Source organism: Abramis brama (genome assembly GCF_963993115.1).
Source record: "Abramis brama genome assembly, chromosome: 15".
NCBI classification, from domain to species: Eukaryota; Metazoa; Chordata; class Actinopteri; order Cypriniformes; family Leuciscidae; genus Abramis; species Abramis brama.
The window spans coordinates 34,758,982-34,769,500 of NC_139977.1; the positions used below are offsets into that span (position 1 = coordinate 34,758,982).

Sequence of the window (10,519 nt, forward strand, 5' to 3'; positions counted from 1 at the left end):
AAGCTTGGTATATTGATTTTGTATCTTCTGTCATAGTAACACAGTTTGAGATTGTGGTGAGGATGCATCCTATTCTGTCACGGTAACGCAGTGCGATTGTGGTGAAGACGCATTGTGCAAACATTTGTTTGCTATTCAGGTATGAACATGCCTATAACTATTGATTGTATGTTGTTACAAAAGAAACCTATTTCATGACATTTTATTATTGTTACAGGACGTGTGTCCAGTCACTGTTTTTCCTGTTTTAGTTTTAGTTATACCAACTGCCTACCATAATTTATACGACTGTTTGTTGACTGCCCTTGGGGCATGTGAGGAGGGAGAGAGAGAGCGGAGGTTTGAGCTTTTACATTGTATGTTTGTTTGTTTTGTTTTGTCTTGACTCTCTCTGATAACTCATGTATACATGGTGAGGTTCTTTTAATTGAAATACTTGGGTAATGTGTAGTTTCCTAAAGGGACAAACGCCTGCAGTGGTGTGTGTGTGTGAAGTGAAGGGGGGAAATTGCTGTGAATCACGTGCAATATGTAACTGGGTTGTTTCACCTATGTATTCTTCTTAAATTATTTATTAAGAGTGACGTGTGGTGTGCTTTATATTCAGACATGTCTCAGGAGGGAAACTCTGTACACACCCTTAACCATTTGGTGTTTTGATTGAGAGAAGTTTCATAAAGTATTACTGTTGTCTTTTAGAATTGTTTATATAATTGAACTATTGTGAAATAAATAAATGTATATTTTTTTGACACACCAGCTTCCATCTACGTCCTTTAATTAGGGTGGCTTGCGTGCCACCGGGTAGTTCTTTGAACTGACTATTTTATAATTATGGGTTTTTGATTTAAGTAGTATTGAGAATATATAAAGAAAACCCGTAGTGGTCACACCTGTATTGTTATATATTTATGTAGTCTTGATTTGGGTGTGTACAGTGGTTTTACATTTAAAAGGGTTGTAAATCTAGTTCAAGTAAATTTTAGCACGCCATAGTCAACTTTTATAAGGTAATTTCACAACAACAAAAATGTGGCTAGTAAAAATGCTGTGTGGCTAGTAACTTTGGAAAACCACTAGCCACATTGGCTAGTGAGCAAAAAAGTTAATGTCAAGCCCTGATTATTATTAGCAATACAGTGTATAGAAGAAATAAGACCTGTGAAATCAGTTATTTGTTCAGATTCATGTTCATCATTGGCTAGTTCACAATACAGTCATTCAGAAAGTAGACCAGATAATTTAATGGAGATAATGCAAACAATATACAGAATTCAAATGATGGGGATTAGCCTACAGTAGTATTTTTGTGGGTGCCTGCACATGTTGGTGTCCAAGGAAATGAAATTGCAGATAAAGAAGCAGTTAAAAACAATGACATTAATTTAATTGTTAATTTAAGTAAGAATGAAATTAAGAGTATTATCAAGAAGAGACTAAAAGAAAGGTGGCAAAAACAGTGGGATAAGGAGAAAAAAGGTCGGAGGTTCTATAGAATTCTAAGGAAAGTGGGAGAGATGAGAATTACAGGGAAAAACAGGAGAGAAGAAATAGTATCAAGGGTGAGATTTGGACACACAAGATTAAATAGTACACTTTATAAAATGATACGGGAAGATGTGATTATTGTGGGCAAGAGGAAACAGTAGAACATGTTTTAATGCATTGTCAGAAATATGAGAATGAAAGAAGGTTGTTAATTCATAATTGAAAAAAAATAAAAATAATAAAAATGCAATTTATACCAAAGTATATTCTGCAAAATAACTCGAGAAATGAGTGTTATGGGGGGGGGTCCTTGGTCCACACTCCATACCAGTTGGTGGCGGAAATACACCATTTTGTTGTTTGTCAACTGCCAATAAAAATTCAACAAGAAGAAGAAGAATAAGAAGGTGTTGCTCGTAAAAGATCGCTGAAGCTGCTTACCATACCCACTGTCGGTGCTGATTGCCGGTCTTTGTGCTTTCTGGAGAGTTGAATGTGGACATTTGAGACAGGTAAGGGAAATTTGTATGCGACGGTGTTTTGTAAATTACGTTTCTATGGATTGCTTTGGCTGAGCGGGTAATCTGACTAATCTGTATGCTAAACGCAGTGTAAGATCTATCTGCGCTTTCTGCCAACGAGCTTTGTCGGAGACATCTGGCTCCATCCACCGCATAGTTTGGGGATAGTAATCCCGGGACAGCATGTTTTGTTGTGAGTATACTGCTCGAGCGTGAAGCCAAGGGAGAGGGAATCGCTGTGTAACACCTTTTTGTTTTGTTTTTAGGCACGCGATAAGGACAATAGCGGCGTCCTGCATGAGAATGATCTGCCCGTTGCTTCATCATTAAGTGCATTAAGGCTGCTGTTCTGTTTCAGGGCGTTTCTTCAACTAGGGGCACTTTTAGTGAATAAAAAAAACTTGTTCAAAAGTCACGTAACACAGTCTCATAAGTTTAAATAATTTGTCTAGTTTTAAGGTCTGTATGATAGATTACAAGAGAAATAGTTAATATTTAAAAAAATTTCCGTCCTGGAATGAACAAATGTCATTTCCACCACATCTCTACAGCTGTTATTTAAAAACGGAAAAACTTATGTCACTCAAGAATTGTCTAAGATCATTTTTGTAACTAGTTTTGTCAGTTTTTCCACAGTGTACAATAATTATACATTTGTCAATGAGATAAATTAACTGCCCTAAGGACCAAATGATGAACTTCACACTCTGAAATTTAATATTGGTTTGGGCAAGAGCTTATTAGAAAAATAAATAGGCCTACCTACCTTGAATTTTTATATTAAGTAGAGCATGATCTCTTAAATTGTGGATACATTTTTAATGTGTGATGAGAACTTTTTAAATGTTTTTAAAAAATGTGTGTGGTGGTGGAAATGACAATGAATTAACGTGAATGTTGAGAAACAGTAATATTTAGAGAAATATTTATTTGAAAAACTCTTAAACTCATCACACTCAGTAAACTCAATTCACAAAGTCAATCTACTCTTGCAATCCATATCAATTGTACTTTGTAATCACAAATGTCATTTCCACCACAGAGGGCAGTGTGGTGGAAATGACATTTCTGTAGTTTCTTGTGAAAAAATGGAAGATAGCTTCACTGATTAGCTTTGAATTAATACTTAGCATTTCATGTATGCAAAATACTCTTATTTAACTTAAAATTTTTAACTTTTTAAAAACACCCTTGAAGGTACAGCATGTTTGGAAATGATGTAGAAAAAATATATTAACTGATCAAGCAATATTTACCTTGATTTTTCTTATTTTGTTCTTGATGAAAATTTAAAATGGCCTCCATGTCCAACATGTGCTCTGATGTCTCTGAACATTTCCATAGAAACCACCTAAACAATCTTTCACACAAACTTTTTATAGGGACATTACAGTGTTGTGGTGGAAATGACACCAATACTGTGCGACAGCTATATTTTGTATAAAAAGTAATATTGATGGTGATCTCACATTAAATACTATAATGTATTTTAATTATTTTACTAGTGCTTAATTTAGGTATATTAATAGTTACCAGATAAGTCATACTTTTAAACTGTATTTTCATTGTTGAAGTTAAAAAGTCTGGGTGTGCGACAGGGATAAAACAGTGATTTTGAAACCTATAAGGAGGTTGAAAAGTATGAAAAAATCATAATAGAAAGGTAGTAAAAAGTTTTTAAAGAGGTTTTATTGTTAGTTTGAAAAAGAAAGAGGACTTCTTATTATATGTATTTTTTTTGTATATTTTTTTGTATATTATATGTATATTTTCCAAAATTATATGTATTTTTAAAAATATGACCAAAGTACATAAAAGTGCCCATAGTCTAAGAATCACCCTTCAAGTGAACCGACTCGAGTGAACCGACCCGAGTGTTCTGTCTCGAGTGAACCGTCTTGAGTGAACTGTCTCGAGTGAATCGTCTTGAGTGAACCGTCGCGAGTGAACCGTCTCGAGTGAACCGACTCGAGTGAATCGTCTCGAGTGAACCGACTCGAGTGAATCGTCGCGAGTGAACCGTCGCGAGTGAACTGTCTCCTTACTGTTTCTAGTAAATTCAGTTCTCAGTGATGTGCTTTGGGTTTTTTTTGGTTGTCTCCTGTTTATTTCTTTAATTGATTTATCTTTTTGAATTTGTATGTTTATTTTGGTTTGATTATTGTATTAGTGACTTATGGTTATATAATTTTGTTCTTTTTGCCTATCACTGCTTGATAATGTATTTTTTTCTTTTGTTTGTTGGCAGGGCCTGGGCACCCGGGGGCAGACGAGTGACCATTTAGGTGGTGACGTCCTCACTGTGTGTCGTGGTCTTCTCTGACATGAGTCGTTGAGTGTGTGCACTGTGAATAGAGTAATTTTCATAAGGGTGATATCTTGAGACTGCCCCTGTGGGTAAGCCCAGGTTCCTCTGCTGCCAACGATAGAAGTAAACAAATAGATGAGAGTGATTGCTGGTCAATGCTTTTTATAACCATTATGTCTTTTAATAATTAATAAAATCTTTTTCATTACCTATGTCTCTGATTCCAACAGTGATTAGAACCTGTGTGTGCCAGTGTTAAGAGGTTGTGTTAAATTCTTGGGGTGAAATTCCCCAGGTGGCGTAGTCGGAAATTATATCAATTTGAGTCAACCCGCGCCCGCTCTGCTACATTTAGATACATTAAAACACGTCATGTCATATTGTCAACATGGTACTTATGAAGCAGAATAGTGGGTCATATGTCTAATGCTTTTTGAAAACTTGAGGCTTTCTTCTTCATAAAACGAGTCGGACATCACATTTCTGTATACATTTTTATCTTTATCTATCATCTTTCAAAACATGACCTGTGCGAAAGAGAAAAAATGAATGCGTCTCTGTACCCAGCACTTCTGAAAATGCACGGCATAGGCTATTATTAATATTTCCCCCTGAGCTAATTTGTTACACATTCATGTCCTTAATTGGCATGATAACTGAGGACAGGCGTGTGATTTTCAGTTGGAGAAGAGACTTCTGCGGCCCGAGTGCTGCCGTCACCTCAAAATCAAACAACAACTAAATTCACGCTAGTCTGGATTTAAGTCCACATAAGCATATACAACTCACAAATAGTCCAGTATATTGTGCAGATACTTTCAGTAGGAAACAGTTAACATTAGTGCTATTCATTCATAATGAATTAATGCTGATGGGAAATGAGGAAATGTGCAATCATACTGAATCTCTTAATGACAAGCTTTTGAAAATTGAGGAAAAAAATCACTCACATCCACTCAATAGGGAACCGTTTTCTAATGGAAGAAAATTAATTATGAAACTCAGTAGAAGTGCTTCAAGTTACATCTTTCATGACAGAAACTTTACAGAATGCATAAAAACTGTATTGTTGATGATTTTAGCTATTATATAATCATATTTCATCATATGTGAAATATATACATAACATCACTTTTGTGTTCACTATCAACATGTTGATGAAAGTGTTCATTACTGTCATTATTCACCATAAGCTGAGATGCTGATTGATTGTTCCTCATGTGTACCGTATTGTGGAAAAGTCTAGTGTTCACAATATTTGAACATGAATTAGCTTTTCACAAATATTTAATTTAACATTTGGAACGCACGTTTTGTAAATATTTAACAGAAATGCCCATTTCTTGTTTGGATACAGTTAGTATACTTTACATGTATCACTACATCACACTCATTAGTGGAACATTATTAAAGCGTAGTGCAGAATCAAACTAACTCAACGTTTACTGACGGACTGATGCAGTGATTCACAAACATCAGTGTCTGGAATGAAACTGCAAATAAACATGTAGTGATTTTGTTTTCAGTAGTAAAAGTTGTTAAAATATTTTGTCTTTACTGATGATTTTTGTCATGATTCTGCCTCTGCCATGATTCTGAAGATCTCTCCAGATCTTCTCTTGTCTTGAGGCAGGATCATGACAGACTCATGTTTTATGTGTACTAAGCACATGGCCATTTGTTTGGGCTGTGTGCTTGCGTTGTCTTGTCACCTTACCCTGTCCTTCAACCTCATGACATTTTTATTTAGCCCTTACTGCTTAATCATAATTTGATAAACTTACAGTATGACAAAATCTGAGTATTATGTATTTCTGGCTATTCACATTGTCCTTTCTATAACACTTGTGGCTTTAAATGGGTTTATATTGTGGAGTTTGGCTGATTGCTGATGCGGTTGCATGTGCATTAACTGTAAATGATGTTTAATGCATCTGTGTTTGGTGTTTCTGGAGTTAATTCAGGCTATAAAAGAACGTGAGCAGCTCATAAACACCAGCATCTCCTGATGAGCAGCGTCTTCAGTCTTCCGTCTGATTCCCGGTAAGATCATGTCGTCTCATGTGGGAATTATTGTGTCGTTGTGTTTCAGCCTTTATTCAGACGTTAGCACATGTTGTTCAGCTTGTAGACTCTCTAGTGTGCTTGATTATGTGTAGAAGAAACTAAAGAAATTAAGATGGAATTGTTTAAAGCAGGTTTGGAAGTTTTCTTTAAGGTCCTGTCGGAACCACTTTCTCTCGCTATCATTCATGGGTTTCTGATTCTGCTGAGGATATGAATAAACACTGAGTGAACTTTAAAAATGTAAGAATCAGGTATAAAGCGTTTTCAGATTACTTCAGTCGTCGTAGTTGAGCCGAAACATTTGTGAAAGTTGTTAGTTAATTGTGTCTTTAAGGTAATTACAGTTTCACACGTTGGATCAAATAGTTTGTCTGTAATCTCAGGCATTTCCTACATTAGATCCACAAGCTTTAAGATGTGTGTTTTTACAGTGTGTGCAGTGAATGAAGAGCAGTGGAAACTTGTGAAACATCTGTCAGTCTGTGTGTTGCTCCACAAACTTCTGCTTTGACCTGCAGACGAAACACACACTCCTGTCAGTAACGTAAGTTCTTCAAGATTTACTCCTAGTTTAATAAACCATTGTACACTTGCAGCTGTGCTGGACTGAATATTCAGAACAACAGCATTCAGAATATTCTTGCTTCTGTGATATTGTTCAAATGGAGGATTTACAAACTTTAATCTTTCACGTATTTCAAGCTTTCTAACATTACACACATCTCCTCTAAAGCAAACTGAGGGAACTTGATTTCAACAGTCACACAGGAAAGTTATGGCATGTTTTTAATAAATTAGTAAATAGTAAATGCATTTTTTAAAACTAATGACTGGTTTGTTATTTAGTGTTGCCTGTCAAGATTTCATGAAACAATGGCCAGCATCGACGGATCAAGTGGAGTAAATTATGAAGATGAATGGACCCGTCAGATTGAAGAGTTTGACATGAACCATGAGCTTTCAACAGTAATATTTCTCATGATCTTTTCAGGCACTGAGATTCTAGTCATGATCTTAACTCTGTTAGCGTTGTGTGGTCTTATCAAATCTGATCACTCCACTCCAGTGTTTGTTATTAATTTGATTCTTTCAGATCTCATTCAGATCATTTGTATATTAATAATGATTTTGATAAGGGATGATGTGTTTTATGCATATTTGTATAGTTTGATTGTGGGTCTGTATTTTATGGCATGTGTTGCTTTTGAACGATATCTTCAGGTTTCTCCTCCTATCTGGTACAGATCTGATCATTCACTAAAGGTCTGCTGTCTCGTTTCTGTGATCATCTGGGTTGTTCCTCTGATCATAACAGTCATAGACTTTAGCGAACTGACCATACCGATCATCTGTTTAATCCCCTACCCGATAATCATTCTGTGTTTTGTTGGCACTTGTCGCAGTCTTTCACGCGCAATATCACTTACTCCTCTAAAGCGCAAACAAATTCTGGGTAGTTTGTTCGTGGTGCTTCTGACTTACACTTTTCTCATTCTCCCCTTTCTAATCATGATCGTTATAGATGATATTTTAGGAGTTCACAACAGTGTAGGTGTTTTTTTTTGTCTCCTGTTTCTGAACCCACTGGCTGACTGTGTATTGTACGTGTTCTTGAGGCCTGATGTTGGAGGGTTAATGAATTGCTGTTGTAGAACTGACACAGAGAATTGTCAGAGTTCGACACACAGCTGGGACGAACACTCTCGAGACAGTAGTGCAGCGTTTGCCTGCTGTGTTTCAATGCAAAAGCCCGCGTCTCATTCACAGACCGCCTGCAGTTCAGTCTAAACATCTGCACTCAATAAATGAAGTCAATAGCCGCGTTTCCATTACCCTTCAAATTGCAATTGCGAATTGAAAATACGCCCAATGGAAAAATGTCAACAAAACACTCCCATTTATCGCAAAAAAGTTTCTCCGCTCGCATGAGGAGGTTTTTCAGGCAATTCGAAAAAGAAATATTTCGCAAAACTTCAATGGAAACAGTTTTTGCGCATTTACAGGTCAGCTGACGTAGATGATGCGGTGTGTTTGGACTGAAGACGAGACTGAGCTCTTTATGAAATTCATATAAGGCAAAATAATTACAGGAATAATGGATTCTAAACCTCAAATAAATGCCACGATCAAGACCTCGAAGCAGATCTGAGGGAGAAACACCCAGAAACTCATATGAGCCGCTCACAGTATAATAAGGGCCGTTCCTAACCATTAATGCTTTGAAAACACACACACATCTCCTGCGATTAATAATGGCCGGGATATAGTACATAATCCTACCAATGTCCATTGCCATGGTTTTTGGAGTGATTTTACTTATCGTGAGTGGAAAAATGAAGTTTTAGTCGCATAGCATCGGTTAATGGAAACGCCGTTATTTAGCAATAGTTTTTTGTCGACATTTTAAAAAATCGCAAAAGTTTTGCTCAAATCTGTGATGGAAACGCACCTAATGTCATTCTTCTCACTGCACACACCCTTCCTTTCTGTGATATTTAGGCTTATTAGAGATAACTCTTGACTCATAAAACTCAAAACTCAATTGCTCTGTTTGCGGTCCATTGAACACATACGGTAAACAGAGTTTTATTAAAGATGTATTGATGTGCCGTTGATGCTTCTGCTGACGATCTGTATCATACGATGGAGAGGAGGGTTGTATAAAGCACGGTTTATTCTCATTAATTCCCCCGATAGACTGACAGATCAACAACATCAAGTAGTTTAATGTCATAGTATTGCTTGTGTTCCTAATGCATGTACATTATACTCTTTTACCAAATAACTACTATTCACCCTATTATTCACAGCACTTGAATATTGTCAGTTTAACTTCTGTTGTTCTCCTCATTTGTAAGTCTGCTAAATGATTAAATGTAAATGTATTAAAAAGATGGTTCACTCAGAAATGAAAATTGACAATGTACATATGCCCTCATGTCGATCAAAAGCTGGATAACTTCCTTTCTTCTGTAGAACATAAAAGACAATATTTTTTGTCCATACATTAGAAGTCAGTAGACAGTTTCGGGTGAACTATCCCTAAAAAGACTTGTTTTAAAGTGCACAAAGTAGATTAGAAGAGTACTAAGTTTATATACAAATATTAACCAGAGCTTGCATGGAAATCAGAAAAGGAGTTATTTGTAATATTGTTGTGTCTTTATCGAGTCAGAGACTGTCCTGTATTCAGGAAACAGGAACACGAGTATTTTGGTGTTGATAATGGGAACTTGAGCATTACTGACGGGACTGTGGAGGCACTGGCTATAGCTTATATAGCTGATATACACTCTATTAGGACACAGATGTGTTTGTAGAGGTTAATTTCAGCCACTGTTGTCAACACTGCTGTAGATTACTGTAGTCACCCAACGCCATTAAACTATTCATCGTTTTGAATATGTGAACTATTACAGTTGAAACTTCATTACCTTTTTGCAACAAAAATCAAACAAAAAAATCCATTAAACACGTTGCGATTATAGAGGAGCGAGCACTAATATTTTCAGTTCCATTCCTTTTAAATTTTTTATAAAATATGCATTATCCGTGTGTGAGTGGCTCAACTTTAAAACTTGCCTTCTCATCTTTGGACCCTGCATTAACATTTCTTATGAAACTTTTTTAAACACAACGACAAAAATTGTCCAGTGTAACTGATGTATAGATTAATATCTTGTCCTCGTTCTTTTTCTCTATCATATTTTTCAGCTCATTGTTAACTCTTCTTACCTCATTTGTATTCTGATGACATTGAACATATTGTTAATAAATTTTGTATATTGTATGCAAAGTTGTATGTCATAAACTGTCTGGAGTCAAGACTGTCACCATCCCTATTATTTTACAAGATCGATACTGTACAGCAATGGTAGATACTGGTAGCACACTCTCTCTCATTAAAAAGTCAACCTGGGACCAGATGAGCAAGAATGAGTCATATCAGCCCTGTGGTGGACAAGCATTTGTTCTCGCCAATGGACAGCAGCAGACTGCAATTGGAAGAGTGACTTAGAAGTGTGAGATCCAAGGATGTAAGATGGAGCTAACATTATACATAATGAGTGATGTGGATTTGACTGTGCCAATCATCCTAGAGATGGACTTTCTGATGGATTCTGGATTGACTTTA

The 10,519-nt window shown here is 36.2% G+C and overlaps 1 long non-coding RNA gene across 3 annotated transcripts; it reads left to right on the forward strand.

The window, feature by feature from the left end:
• The first annotated feature begins 1,871 nt into the window (after positions 1 to 1,871).
• On the forward strand, positions 1,872 to 10,174 carry LOC311097299. 3 transcript variants are annotated; one of them, XR_014609223.1, is made up of 4 exons: positions 1,872 to 2,000; positions 6,273 to 6,360; positions 6,816 to 6,928; positions 7,231 to 10,174. It is a non-coding gene; the product is annotated as an uncharacterized lncRNA (long non-coding RNA). The 3 variants fall into 3 exon arrangements; XR_014609225.1 differs by lacking the exons at positions 6,273 to 6,360; positions 6,816 to 6,928; positions 7,231 to 10,174 and adding exons at positions 2,099 to 2,202; positions 4,258 to 4,525 and having other exon boundaries at positions 1,891 to 2,000; XR_014609224.1 differs by lacking the exons at positions 6,273 to 6,360; positions 6,816 to 6,928; positions 7,231 to 10,174 and adding an exon at positions 4,258 to 4,525 and having other exon boundaries at positions 1,884 to 2,000.
• The last annotated feature ends 345 nt before the right edge of the window (positions 10,175 to 10,519 follow it).